This window comes from Athene cunicularia, assembly GCF_003259725.1.
Source record: "Athene cunicularia isolate RWA chromosome 1 unlocalized genomic scaffold, athCun1 chr1_part1, whole genome shotgun sequence".
Classification (NCBI taxonomy): domain Eukaryota; kingdom Metazoa; phylum Chordata; class Aves; order Strigiformes; family Strigidae; genus Athene; species Athene cunicularia.
Window position 1 is genome coordinate 117778614 of NW_020799091.1, and position 15759 is coordinate 117794372.

The 15759-nt window shown below is 38.6% G+C and overlaps 1 long non-coding RNA gene across 2 annotated transcripts; it reads left to right on the forward strand.

Annotated features, from left to right (window-relative positions):
- The first annotated feature begins 339 nt into the window (after nt 1–339).
- On the forward strand, nt 340–13509 carry LOC113485331. Of its 2 annotated transcripts, XR_003399406.1 has the most exons (4): nt 340–2755; nt 4200–4288; nt 4444–4579; nt 11311–13509. It is a non-coding gene; the product is annotated as an uncharacterized LOC113485331 (long non-coding RNA). The 2 variants fall into 2 exon arrangements; XR_003399405.1 differs by lacking the exon at nt 340–2755 and having other exon boundaries at nt 3807–4288.
- Nucleotides 13510–15759: the final 2250 nt, after the last annotated feature.

Sequence of the window (15759 nt, forward strand, 5' to 3'; positions counted from 1 at the left end):
TTCAAAGTGCTGCTTCTCTGAGTGATGCCAAAAAATAAGAATTGAAAAAGAGGAATTACAGTAAAGAAATAGTACCAGATTCACACTGGTTTGCAATGCTAGCATGCTGTATTCTGTACATCCCAAACCTGGGCAGTTTCCTCATGTGACAGGTATTACCTCAAACCTTGTTTATCAGTTTTTCCTCACAGTCTTGATGGTAGTAACAGACCTTTTCATGCCGCATGCCTTTTTAACATGAGTAGCTTTCATTCATTAAGTTGGAGGAGAGGGTCAGCAGGAAATCAATGATGCTTTTTTTATCTAGCCATATGCAGAACCATTAAAATGAATCCACTGACCACGTTCCAGCATTGCAATTTCTTCCTTGCAACCTTTATTGCAATGTGTCTGCCCCTGATTGTGCTACATCAGCACTTGCAGATTAGAAAGAGCAATTCCTAAGAAAATGAAAGGAGTTGATTCTTCCCAGTCTGCTGGTTACTCAGGGAAGGAATAGGCCTGCCTCAAGAGACAAAAAGGCCATTGGTCAATCGCATGTTCCTTAGAGCCACGCTGTTGTCAGATCCTTGGAAAAATGTGTTTGATCTTCTGTCCTTTAACTGGATACCTGTGCCAAGGCTAAATTTGTAAATTTTTTTTTTTTTTTTTTTAATGCTTGAAGATTGAAAGGCTTTTAAGACTGGACTGTTTGGAATGCAGCACAATTTAGGGTGAAAGTGTTGAAATATATCCCTTACGTACACAACGCTGGTTCTTCGGGGGTTAAAATTAGCCCTTGAGGAGAAGGATACAATGATTACAGATGTTGAAAACAGTTTTGTATTATAAAATCAATAGAAATATGCCAAAATATTTGAAGGTGAGGAGGGACAGGAAGTGGGGTGTGAGAATTAGCCATGTAAGAATGATGATTACTGTATGATATATATTTTGCATTAGATCAAAAGGGTTTGAAGTGATTGTACTCCCTTTAAATAGCTTTGCTGTGCCAGAGTAAGGAAGAGCTCCTGCTACAGGGAGTTTACAGATTAAGTAGACAGGATGAGCAAGGGATGGTTTAAGGGAAAAGAAAAACGTTATTCTTGTTTTACACATGGGGCAATGAGGCATTGTAAGATTGACATGATTCTCTGGAGAAAGAAATTTTTAAACTTAAATGGTCCTAAAGTCTGCATTTTTGCATATGTCAAAAATCGCAGCAAAGATACTCTATAAAAATTTGCAGAACAGTTCATCTTTTAAAAATAAGAAAATAGTAGGATCCATCTAGAAAGATTTTTTTAAGACATTGCCAATCTACTATAGCAAGTATTTCAGGATTACATAAAAGTGCATCCACATTAAAATATGTCCAATAACATATCATCCTGATTCAGTTGAATAGGTTACAGTGTTCTGCACATTATATTCTTACATTAAAGCAAAAAATAATTGTAGAAAAAATCAAATCAACCTTGAAGATGGCCACCCCATGTGTTCGTAGTGGCTAAAATAATCAGTGCAATTGTAGAAGCAATGCTGCGGGGGCTTATTTTCATACAGAGTGCTGAAAGTTTCTGATAAGGGTGGATAACTAACAAACATATTTTGCCAATTCTATTTAGTGGCACTCTGCAGCTCAAAGATTGAAAGACAGTTGTTATCAGCTGTCTCAGGATCAGGCTCTGAAAGAGATGGAACATGGTGGATTCAAGGTCAGATTCACATTCTGTCAATATGTGTGAAATGATTCTTTGCTAGGGATGGCAGTCAAAAGGGTTCAAGCCTTCCTGGCACTAATGTTCTGAAAAATTGCAGTTAGTAAGAAGAAAGGGAGTCTACCTGTTATGCTAAGGGCAGACTTACCAAGATCTCTCTCCTTTTCTGGCTCGCATTTGAGCTAACTTTTAGTCCATGACATTTTTCAGAGGGCAATTTATTCCTTTGATTCTGTCACGCAGAGTTCAGATTTATTTTCAGACTCGCTGTTCACCCTATTCTACCATTGTCAAACAGTGTCTCATATTGACAAGATGTTCCTCCTCCATCGCATTATTTCTGTTGCTGTTCTCTGCCACTCTCGGTTCGTATGTATGCCTGTTTCTTTGTTCCTCCTGCACTTCAAGTCATTTGTCCTAGCCCACAGGCAGGTTTCTGCCCGTCTGCTTGTCCACAGCTGGGCAACCTTCAACCTTCAACCAGTCAGTTCTTCTCCCTGCTCTTTTCTGCGCATGTTCCTCTGGCTCTCACTGTGAGAGAACCCCGTAACTCTGGTTTTCATTTCCACCATAAGTTGCCTACTCACTGGATGCTGAGCTCAGTAGCGTGGGATTCTCTGTTACTTGGAAATTCACCTATAGTCTTGTACTAGTTTTGGCAGGGATGGAGTTTATTTTCTTCATAGTAGCTCCTGTGGTGCTGTGCTTTGGATTTGTGATCAAAACAGTGCTGATTACAGAGGGATGTTTTTGTTATTGCTGATCAGTGCTTACACAGTGTCAAGGTGTTTTCTACTTCTCACAGTCTCCCACCAGCGAGCAGGCAGGGGGCGCACAAGAAGTTGGGAGGGGACACAGCTGGGACAGCTGACCCCAACTGCCCCAAGGGATATCCCACACCATATGACATCATGCTGAGCAAGGACAGCTGAGGAAGAACGAGGAAGGGTGGGACGTTTGTCTTCCCAAGTCACCATTAAACATGATGGAGCCCTGCTTTGATGGAGCCCTGCTTTTCTGGAGATGGCTGGACACCTGCCTGCCAATGAGAAATGGTGAATGAATGCCTTGTTTTGCTTTGCTTGCATGTGCAGGTTTTGCTTTACCTATTAAACTGCCTTTATTTCAACCTAGGAGTTTTTGCACTTTTACCCTTGCAATTCTCTCCTCCATCCCACTGGGGGGACTGAAAAGACAGTTGGGGAGGTGCTAAGCTGCTCACCAGGGCTAACCTACAACCGATTTTGTTCCTTCTAGAATTATTTCTGGCCCATTGTTTGATTTTCTTTTCTGTTTTGAACTTTTTTATTCACTCTGTGCTGAAGGTGCTATATAGTCACTACAAGTAAACAGGCTTATTATGGCTTTATATAGCTTTATTAATAGATAATGATATACACAGAATAGTGGTCGTGCCACTTATTCACCAACAAAATTGTATATTCAATACAGAATCCAAGATATGAAGATGCATTTGTACAAGGGTAAGGATGTTTACGAGTATAAGATGTGTGGTGAAGATGCATTTGATCCTCAAACTAAACTTTTGCTCGATGTTCTTTGTAAGGCAGTTGTATAATCTATTTAAACAATCAAAGGCGTATTGGAAAATGGATGCATTCATCACAGTTCTTCTGCGCCTTGCACACATTCACTCACCTGCTCTTCAAGTATAAATCTTTGAGCATTACCGTTTTTTCACATGAATATAAGGTCAAAACGAAAATAAGTTGGAACTGAGAAGAATATGTAGACATTTAATAACAGTCCGTTTATGGGTTAGATGGGGAAGGAAATTAGAATTTGCTTCAATGAAACATGGCAGCAGTGTACAAAATTTCAGTTTTCTGAGGATTGAGGTGAGGCTTTAGAGAGGCATAAATGCAGTAGTAGATTAGTGAAGTGAATGCTGCTGTTAAGCAGAAAGGTTACCACTTTCTTTTGAACTACTGCAACTAATCTTTGCATACATTGTGGGCTCTTTTTTGCAAATCATATCACTTTGGAGAGGGGTGAACCCCCTGAAAAGCAAAATCCTCTAACAAGGCAACCAGAAAGATCTGAGTCTCTAATCGAGCTCATGCTGAATTAATGTTGCATTTTCAAATGCTGCTTGATGACATGAGGGATGGCACAGCCATGTCATTCTTATATTGTATGAACCAAATTCTGAGGTTTTGAGAGGTTCTTAGAGATGGCATCTAGCTCACTCAAATCCAAGTGCCTCTCAAATTTAAAAAAAAAAAAGAGAATAATAATACACACGGCTTCTATGAAGTGCTCATCATACACAGTTCCAACAGCACTTTAAGAAAGGATGTCAGTATCATTATTCACACTTTGCAGATTGTGAAACTGAGGCAGAGGATGCAGTGCTATTTCCTAAGTCAGCTAGTAGGTCTATAAAAGACTTGGGAACAGCTACAGTGTCCCATAAATGCTAATATGGCCCTGTAATCTTTACCATCTTGTTTCTTTCTCTGAATGTTGCTTGAGAAGAAGCTGTCCTTGAGAGAAACCCTGGGCCACTTCCTTGAGAAACTTTAAGAAGTCTGAATTTGAGAACTTTTTCATCCAGTGTCTCTCAGGTATTGAATCCTTCCTGCTCTTCCCAAAAGTGTTTGTGGATCCTTTGTGGAAGCCATGGATAATCTGGAAAATGGTACTATTAGGAGGTAGGCAGCATGCTGATTTATTTCCTTTTCATTCACGTCATATACTGTGGTCTTTGTTATTTTAATAGCTGCCAACCACAAGGACCAGAATGATGAGCTGGGGGAAGTCTGAGCCAGAGATGACAGAAGGAGAGCTAATATATTGGCACAAGGTCTTTGTAATGGGTCCATTATACTCCTGTGACGGCAGATTGCCCTCTCAAGGTATTTATTCAAAGGCATTACCGAAGATAAGTCCTGCTAAAACATGAAGTTTTAGATAGTGTTGGTAAAATGTGATTTTTATCTGTGTGTATTGAACTAAACAATGATTAAGTGATTTGGATTTTTTAATTTTGATAAAAAGCCTTTAGATCTTACATATGCAATCTCTAGGATGCACTGTTAACCTGTAAACAAACTGGACATAGACGAGGCTGTCTGGAAACCATGGGAGACAGAGGTACTTTTCTTGTTCAGGTACTTGTTGGGTGACTATTACAGTTAATGTAATAGTCATTATAATTACTTGCAATTCTTCTGACCTTTTTATCCTGAGGCCTTAAGTCCTGATCAGAAGATGGGCAGTACCATCATCCTTATTAAACATTCATGGGAAAAAGTGGATGGGAATGTGTGACTCTTGGTGTGATTCAGAGTGGTGAGGCTGTTCATGGATGAAGGCCTGTAGGAATTGGGTCTCGGTTTTTCAGAAGAATACCATCTTCCCCATGCAGGGCAGCTTCTGTTACTGTTGACTCCTACTGTTTGAACATACGGAACACAGCGGCAGTGGCTACACATGAATATATATATCTGTATATAAGAGAAAGAGTAGATTCAAACTCATTTTGGAAATTCCTTCCCCTTCTGATCAGCAATACATTAACTTCAGAGTTAAACCACTCTTAACAAGTTGGAAAAATGATTCAGTTACAGCTGGTAGGAGGCTGAATATAAAAACACAATAGTGAGAATGAGTTGCAGAGACACATTGTACGCCTGTTAATTCACATTCTTGGTTGTGGTCTTTTTTATTATTATCTTTAGAACTATTTTAGTATAGTAAGCTTGAGAAAAAATTGTGATTTAACATAAAACTTTATCTAGTAAGATAATGTTTGCATACCTGCTGTCCAGGGCTAATTTATTTTGGTTAATCAAATTTACTCCAATAGCATGTTCAAGGGGCAACCCTAGTCTTAACACTCTTGTACAGCATATGCAAGCTGATCTAAATAAACAGATTAGATATTGTAGACTTTAATATGAAATTGAGATTTTTACTTACACTATAATTTATCTATGTCAAGATTTTCCTGAATTGACAAAAGGGACCAGTGTACCAGTATTTTTCCATAAATGACTTCTGACCTGAGGTATTATTTATTCACTTACTTAAGTCCATCCTGTTTGTCTTAAAAGTGAGAGAACTGTCTTAATAGCTGATTCAGGGCAATGGCCTTTTGGAAGAATATGTGGTATATCTTTATCGCCTTTTAGCCTACATACAGCTATCACTGGCTGCAAAAGTTCTTCATGAAATTCTGTGAGTATGTGGGTGAGCTAACTTACTCTGAGGTCCTATTATTATATTGCTCTCAGTACCCTAACTAGTACCAGCCATTGCTGCTATAGACACACACTGCATAACAGCTTTGGTTTCCTTTTGCCATATTCCTTTTGGTGGTGAGATGCTGTTTCCATCTTAAGTACTTGTAATTTCTAATAGTCCAAATGGTATTCACTTCCTTTAAAGTGATGCTGGCAGGCCACAAGCAAGTTCTTGTGGAAATTTTTTCTTGCATGGGTTACTTAGCATGCCTCCAGACTCCAGAAGTAATGGCTGAATTTTGCTGGGTTTTAACCAAGTGAAATTCCTTTTAAATGAGATTATGGTTTAAATTAATTCAAATAATTTGATCCAGTATTCATTTTGGTAACATTTCTAATTTTTTTTTTTTTCCCAATTTTCCTATGTATCACCTCTACTTGGGAAAAAAAAATAGCTAAAAAATATAAGAAAAGCAAAGAACTTACATATGTCCTAGTAACTGACTAAAATCTCAATTTTCCATTGAGACTTAAACTTTATTTGAACTCAGCACTAATGCTAAATCCATGGTTATCAAACTGTTCCACAATACTGTGGGAGTGAATAAGGCAACTATTTTTTTGAGATATTGCTTGTAATTACTGGAAAAGATAGGGATATTAGTAACAATATTCAGAAGATTTATAGCTTGTTTGCTGGTGCATAGGAGAGTAAGTGGAGATCACTGAGAGTTCTCCGTTATGAGGTCTATGAATTAAAGTTGTTATCCATAATTTATTATTCTCCATGTGCTTCTAGTCTACATTTAGTTGGAGAGAAAAAGTAGACAGAGTAGGGAGAAGTAACCTTGAAAGAGCAAGACTTACTTCATATAATTACCATCTTCACTCTGTCCCTGAAAACAAACAGAGAATCCTATTGTTATTTAAATACTTGATTGCTATCTTGCTTTAAGAATTGGAGACCCATTAATTAAAACAGAAAAAAATGCAGCAGCCCTCTTGCCCAGCTCCCGTGCTTTCACCATGGAGCTCCTGTGGAAATTTTGGAAGATTAAGAAAAGTCACGATGAACTCCAGCCAGAGTTCAAATACATCTACCAGCTTAGTGGGATCAACTGTTTCTATTTTTGCAAGTATTTACATTTTTCATAAGTGGTGCTCCTTGGATCTAGTGCACAGCTCAGATTCAATGCACTTTCCACATGCATTTCTAAAGTTGGGTGAGAAGAAAAAGCACTAGTTTGATAGATATACTTTTGTTTAGCCCTAGTATATTTTTCTCACTGATTATATCTATACTGATATAGATGTATGTATTTAGAGAGAAAGAAAGTTGTACACTGCTTCTCAAAAGAAGAGAAAGAAAATGTCTATAATTTCTTTTAAACTGAGTTCAGGTGAACTCGATTATCAGAATGCATCATTTAATGCTTTACCATGTAGACCTTATATTAGCAACACATCAGCTTCACACCAGTACATCTTTCATTCCCACACATTTTGAACAAGTAGTAGTTTAATAATTGAAAGAAAATGTTTCCTGTGCATCTTCTTTCAATGTCTCCAAATTAGCTTCTAAACTCCTGCCCTTGTATTACATGGTGCAAGTTCCGCAGAAAATTAGTAACTTCATCCACATATAGCTATGTTGGCTGGCTGATTTTATAGGTAATGAAGATTTAATTAGGTAACAGAATTGTTAAGTTAGAGTCTGCCTGGGCAGATTGAACTGCAACATTTTTTAAATTGTCATTAATGTTCATAAAATGGTAATATAACATTTTACGGCCTAGCAGTAATTTTCTTTGCATTTATTTACTAGCTATTAATTCTTAAATTTATAAAACAAAAGTAACAGGAAGGGACCTGTCTGATCATTCTAGATATTTCTGACATATATCAGAAAATGTAATAAATCCCTGCCAAAAGCAGCATCCTTGCAAAATGAGAGTAAATCATTGGGTAGATCAAAAAATAAACCAAAAAGGCTTATTTTCTATTTCAGAAAGATTCCAAATGCTTCTATGGCAACTATTCTAATAATTTGAATGTTGTGTCAAGTCCTGATGCACAAAGAAAAGGGGTGGCTTTGAGGAACTCATTCAAAAGAGAGCCTGAGAGCCATGGCTAATGTAGTGCCAAAGGACAGAGTTCATCTCAACTGCAGACACTTAGAAGTCAGACAAACAGAAGAACTGAGCTTCAGTTCTCCAGCTGGTGGCTGGAGTAAGACTCCTCCAGAACAATTCACCTGGTATATTGTTTAGTATCATGCAATCCCCAAAGTGTTGACTTTGCTTTTGATTTAGTCTTGAAATTTAAAAATGAAGTTTCTCACCATCACAGTAACAAGATTCGTATAGCAGGCTTGTCAACATACTAAAAAAGGAAATAGCTGGTTTTATTATTAAAATATATTCCAGAGCATCACATATACATCCTTTGTCCCCGTATTTATTGCCGTCCCTTTTTTTTATTTCCTTGCACTGTCTTTCTTTAGGTACTAGTCTGAAAATTTTTATGCATGTGCTCCTTGTAGATTTGAAAGTGTTACAGGTGTGGCTGCTAACATGCTTACAGTAAACTGTGCTCTTTGCTGGTCTTTTAAGGGCTCAGCTTGCGATGACAGTGACATGTTTTCTTACAGTGTCATGGGTGAATATCTGAAACTACCCAGATAGCTGACTTCCACCAAATGTAATGGAAATTAGCTACCTTAAGTACCTTTGAAAATCTACACCCTCAATCGTTTGGGGCAGAAACATGGTTTCTTCTATTTAATGGAACAGTATGCCAATTTATGGTTGTTTTAGCAGCAGTAATAATACTATCTGCACTCACTGTTACTATTTTTACATGTGTTAAAAACTCCTTTTGTTTTACATTATTACTCCTGGACTTGTACAATCTAGAGAAGGCTTGGGAACACGTAATACGATCTTTATACAGAGAGGAGAGGAGGTGATGAAGAAGGTAGAACCAGGTTGCTGATGGTGGTGCACGGTGGAAGAGCAAGAGATAGTGAAAGGAAGTCTAAACAAGAGAAGAAAGGTTCCAACTGGATACATGGAAAACCTTTTTCCCCTAGGGGACAGTGAGGCAGTGGAGCAGGTTGCCCACCCAACAAGGCCGTGCTGCCTCTGTCCTTGAAGGATTTCAGGACCGGGCTGGACAAAGCCACGAGCAACCTTGTCTGCTCTCAGTAGAGATCCTGCTTGTGTCTTCCTGAGATGCCTTACAACTGATTCTTTATGTGATCCTATCATTTTAATCACAGCAGTTTTAAAATAATACTACTGGATCAGCTGAAAATGGCTATTGCTTTCAGATTATGAATGAATTAGTCTAATCAAGCAGTTCTGTATGAACTACAGAATCAAACCCTTCCTTGATGCTGTAAGTATGTTTCTTTATAACTTCTGCATCATTATAGTGATGCCACATCTAACGGCATGCAGGTGCTTGAATATATTTGCTGGAAAGACAGGTTGATTTTGTTTTCGCTGTCTAGCTGTTGAGATAAAGAGGTTGGCAGTGCCTTCATAAACCATAAGAGGGGGAAACTTAGGATTGCTAGGGTTTTAGCTGTTAATAAATTCTTCAGTTTCTGGCAACCAGCAAATTTTTGTGGAAAAGCAGAACTTAGTCAATACCGTTTTCCAAATGAGACTTCTGAAATCTAAGATGTATTGTACTACAACAGTTTTTTCCACATGCAGTTTTCTTTAAATCACCTGTCATGGCAAAAGCCAGATATACCTTTATTCCATAGTGTAAAGCAGTGTGTGTTTATATTATTCCTTGAAAAAAATCTGCTTCTATCTTTCATTGCAAAAAGTCCATCAAAATGTGGTTGTTTTTACTTTAGATAAAAATAGAGGGAGAGAAGCTACAGCTTTTACATTTTTTTTAAAGATTCTGATTTCAACAGCTGCAGAGAGTAATTATTGTAAAGGCTGTAGTCCCAATTGTTTTGAGTTGATGTTGTAGCCATACTGTAGCAGATACTCAGCAGATGCAGACTGAAGCACACAACTTGAAACATATGGCAAGATAAAATCTGAAAGCTATGCTATCTAGCTACCATAAAGATTTTGTGAGGGAAAAGAACTTTAAATCAATGTAGACTTTTAAGGAAGGACAGCAAAACCATTATAGGATAGAAATGATGATACCTCTCTATCACTTCTGCATCTGTAGCTGAAATCACTGGAAATAGGAGTTACCGTGTTTTATTCTAATTGAGGGAAGTTGACAATCATTTTTTCAAGACTTCCAAATAACACTCATAATCTCAAAGCTTAATTATTGCACATTCTATTATTTCAAAGTCTTTCTTACTGTAGCAGTATTCCCAAGAAGGCAGAATAAAATTTCAGATAGTAGGAACTGGAAAATAGATTTCAACTGAAATAGATCTTATTAGCTGAGTAAACCACTGAGAAAATTTCTGTGTTTTGGAAATTGTTTAGGTGATTTTCACTTGAAACATGATGTAAATAACACAGCACCTGCCTTTTTCCCCTGATGGACATGTTTAGTTTCAACTTCTGTGGTAGAATACATTACTGAAATATAATTATAATTCATTTCATTTTAAGCATTCCAGGGCAGAAACAATTATATACATCTTAGAAGGCTTGTAAAAAATTGTATTGTATAAACAACATATATTTTAACATTGATGCTTATCATACCTTAAAACTGACACCATTCCTTTCAGTTATATATATACACCTCCCACACACACAGACAGTAAGAATCTGTTATCTGGACTTGTCTACCTACTATCTTGGTATTCCATTGGCAACTACTTAATACTTTGATCTACTAGCCATCATTATTACTCTGTTTTTCCATCTTTCATCCTTCCACCACCTATCTTCTGTAAAAACTTCCCTGAGATGCCTAGTCATATTGAAGCAGGTCTGACAACCAAGAGCAGACATCACAGAACTACCTTAATGTGTGGATGACACTTTAATGTAAACTATGCTTTTATGTTTTCTTCCATATATTTTGTTGAATGTATTTCTTGTTCCAATAAAATATTTACATATATAAAATAAGCGCTTAGAAAATGGATGCTCTTGTGTACAGTACAATTTTTTTTTTTCTGTTTTGATGCTGTCTGTGTATCACACTGATGCTCATAGAGCTGTGTGGGTTGTCTAACATGGTTTGCAGCAACATCTTCCTTTTGCATCTGAGCCTTTAAAAATCTTACTTTTCTGGTTAATGTTAATGGTACATAAGTGAGAAAGATCTTATAATGCAATGTACTGTCCCTGTCTGTATATATTAAGTGACTGAATGCATCTTCTCTTTACTACAAGAATTCTTATGGGAAAAAAAATCATTTTGATATCCATTGACCTGCTATCCATTGCCCTTTTTAGAGATTCGCCCTCAGCAGATAGCAGGGTATGGAAACGCATGTTCACATCTTCAGAGATGAGAAACAGCATGCGTCATGACCAGCGGATATTTCATATTGGCAAAGAATGATTTTATGTCAGGTTGGAAGCTGCTAGATGCTATGAATGGCAACGACGGTGCCAGCTATCCCTTCAGAACAAAAACAAAAACAAAAAAAACCAAAACAAACAAAAAAAGGAAATGCATACACACCATGTCAGAAACACTTAAAACATTCTGGTTACACATGTAATTGAAGTGAAAGGCACCTCACACCTGCTGTTCAGTTGAGAGATAAACCACAAGATAACTATGACGTGGCAGAATGTGATAACACATGGAAAGCCTTTACTTCAAAATGTTGTAGTTCATGTTGCTTGCTTTGTAAACTCCTTGATGACAGAGAGTGTGATTTGATGGAGGCATTATATAATCTTTGACTTGGGTGAAATATCTGGCTTTTTTGAAACATCTAGTCAAGGATTTGGATGAATCACTCAGATGTCCTGTTCAGACTTTTTTTTAACCTGAGCAGGAAAATAAATGTGCTTCCAAAACTTCTGTGATGAAGTACAAAGAAAGGGTCTTTGCAAATGTAGGTAAGAAAGCTGGTGAGGACTCTGCTCTGTACTTGACTGAGTCCAGAGAGGAGAGTTTGCATTAAATAAATGTATGTGCATGGTCATAATTAATATTATTTTTGTAACTATTATACTTGTTACATTCATTATAATATTTTTAAGTTTACTAATAGATGTATTACTCTAGATATATTTACCAAGAATTCCTGTTTGTTAAGAATTTAAGTACTGTGCAGTTTTATGGGGGAAATAAAGCTTAAAAGCAGCTGGGGAAAAGTGAAATGAATATGGATTTTTTTCATCACAGTTTGACCCAGGTTACCTCATCCGTGGAATTTACAGAGGACGCAGATGTCACAACTGACTAAGACTTCAGTTCAAACTATCTCAGAATGCTGGATCAAGTCTTTCATGAAACCACAGTCCGACATGTGGGACTACATGCTGTGGTTGGCAGTTTACTACATGGTGTTCCAGGGCAGAAAGACGAATCCAGGACTTCCTATCTTTCACTGCTTGTAATTTGCATGTCTGCGAGTTTGAGAGGAGACCCCATGTGATTCTGAATTGTGCATTTCTATGCTCTTTTGCAATTCTACTTCTGATGTAGCTGCAGTACTAAAGAAAGGTTTTTGGAATAAGGTTTAGTGCCCCCTCCTGCACAATTAACGTATGGACCTGGACCTGGTTCACGGTCTGTGGAGGTGAGTGGGTAGAGTCCCAGTGACTTCAGTGAATATTGTAATTTGGTTCAGGGAAGTAATGGATACTGTACTTGCCTTTGCAGGATTGAAAGCAATATGCTGTAGTCAGTGAACTCCTATTAGTTTACATATGCATACAGAAAATGTACAAGTATTTGAAGTTAAGAGCAGTGTTCACTTTTTCCCTTCCTGAAAGTCTTTCTTGATGTCTTAGAGAAAATTTTCAATCAAAAATGAAATTAATGAGTCTTACTGGAGAGGTCATTTTAAGCAATACATGCATTTTACACGTATTTTTAAGTGAGCAAGATCTTTTTCATTTACATAAATTTCTCTGTTATTCATGTCGTTGTTTCCACTCACAGTGAAGACAATACAGCCTTCCAGTTCAGACCTAATTTTCAGAAAAAAATTCAGGCATAGCAACATCAAATCTAGTCATGTAATCATCATGCTCTGCAACATTACTACTTTAGGGACAGTGAAGTTTATAAATCCACAAAACTTAGTAGAAAAAAACAGTGTATTTTTAAAAGGGAAATGCTGTTTAGAAGAATAATGATTAAGTGAGATTGAAATGATAGTACTCTTAACAAAACAATTTACTGAAACATTTTGAAATGGAAATGCCAGCAGGCAATTTGTTTTGTTTTGAAATAGGCTTCAACATTGCATTCTGCCACTGTGATGGTAGGATGAGGGAGGCATGTATACAAACACTTGCATATATACAGGTAAATAAATACACGCACTCACACATCTATATATGCTCTATGTGTGCATACATTTTTGCATAGAGATAATTATTTCCTTTGTATTATTTATGTTCAACTCTTTAAACTTGATACCTATTGTAGCAGCAACTGTCTTAGAGTCTCACAGCAATTGCATAGTGGAAGCAAGGGCTCTTCTTACAAAAATAATTTTAAAAAATAAAATATTGTTTTGAAAGAGTTTCTGTAGTACTGAATTTAGCTTGACAGGGCCTCTTCCAAGTTCTTTCTACATATGGAGCATCTCAGGCAAATAGCAACAGCAAGCAAAAGCTTTTTGTTGCGTGTTGTACTGTACGGGCTATTCCAGACTAATCCAGAAATTTGACTGATTCCTTATTGAGGTGGGAAGAGGGAAGATGTAGAATGGAGAGTAGAGGACATCTAGCATAAAACTGTAAGAGTTTCAGAAGAAAACTTAAAGGTCAGCTTTTCCAGACTAGAACTTAAGATCCTGTAAATTCACCATTGGCTGCTCTTCCCTTTCTTATTTTGGCTAAATTCATTTCTTGCAGAGCATTAGTAGTAAATACTGAAATCCTTTAATATCAGCTTCTCCAGTTTCTTACGTTATGCTCATGTTTATAGGCTTTGGATATGCTGAATTTGGCACAGCCTTGTGACTTGAAAGGTGTTCAGAATATTTTGGAAAGAAACCAAACCAGATATGAAAGAGCATTTATATGCAAAATGCACATGAAAAGGATCCCTAAGTGTACTGGGGATGTGGGAGGTGGGCCCCTGACGGAAGAAATGGAGGAATGGAATTGGTTGGGGATGGCTCCTGTCCTTGCAGGGACATTTGGCAACCGACCTCTAGCTGTTGTCAAAACCGTTATTCCTGCTCTTCCTCTCAAAGCTCTGATTTAGGTGCTCTCTGAGCATCTCTCATATTTTGGAGTTTGTGTGAGGGACTTCTCAAATATGATGGATAGTGGATTAGCCAAAAAGACATTGAGTACCTCAGCCTTCTCCATATCCCGGGTAACCTGATCTCCTCTTTACTTCCTTTTCCTAGTCTTTGTTTTATCACCAACGTACCTATAGAAACTTTTCTTGTTGCCCTTGATGCCCTTGGCCGGATTTAATTCTATCAGCTTTCCTAACCTGAACCCTGACTACTCAGACAGTTTCTCTGTATCCCTCCCAGACTACCTGTCCTTGCTTCCACCCTCTGTAGGTTTCCTATTTGTGTTTCAGCTTGTCCAGGAGCTCCTTGTTCATCCACGCAGGCCTCCTGGTGTTCTTACAACTTCTTTGTTGGGATGCATCACTCCTGAGCTTGGAGGAGGTGATCCTTGAATATTAACCAGCTTTCTTGGGCCCCTCTTCCTTCCAGGACTTTATCCCATGCTACTCTGCCAACAGGTCCCTGAAGAGGCCAAAGTCTGCTCTCCTTAGGTCCAGGGTAATGAGCTTGCTGTGCACCCTCCTCACTGCCCTAACTATCCTGAATTCCACCATTTGATGGTCACTGCAGCCAAGGCTGCCCTTGAGCTCCACACTCCCCACCAGTCCCCCCTCGTTGGTGAGAACAAGGACCAGCATAGCACCTCTTCTCGTTGGCTCCTCCATTACTTGGAAAAAGAAGTTATCATCAATGCATTCCAGGAGCCTCCTGCGTTGCTCATGTGCTGCAGTGTTGTTCCTCCAACAGATACCGGAGTGGTTGAAGACCCCCATGAAGACCAACCAGGGCTTGTGAGTGTGAGGCTGCACCTACCTGTCTATAGAGGGCCTCGTCTGCTCAGTCTCCCTGGTCGGGTGGCCTGTAGCAGACCCTCACTATAACATCTCCTGTCCCTGCCTTCCCTTTAATCCTGACCCATAAGCTCTTGGTCAGCTCATTCCCATCTCCACAGGCAGAGCTCTGTGCACTCCAGCTGGTCACTGACATAGAGGGTGACACCCTCTCCTTGTCTCCCCTGCCTGTCCTTTCTAAGGAGCCTGTATCCTGCCATTCCTACACTCCAGTCACAGGAGCCATGGCACATCTCCATGATGCCAATAAGACTGTAGCCCTGCAGGTGTGCGCACGTGTCTAGCTTCTCTTGTTTATTCCCCATGCTATGTGCCTTTGCATAGAGGCATTGAAATTGGGCCCCTGATGAAGCTGACTTACTGGCTGGAACTCCTTAGTGCTGCTCTTCGGGTGCTCTCCTGCTGCCCTGTGACCCCTCTCTGGGCTCTGGGCATCCATTGCTGACACTGACATCAAGTTGGTAGGAGTGGGATGGACTGAGGTTCCTCTTCCCTGGCAGCTTTAATTTAAAGCCCTCATCACCAACTCGGCAAGCCTATGACTTCTTCATATATTTAGGACAATCACTGCAGTTTAAACATGATGTTATTCAAAGCCCTCCCCCCCCCCC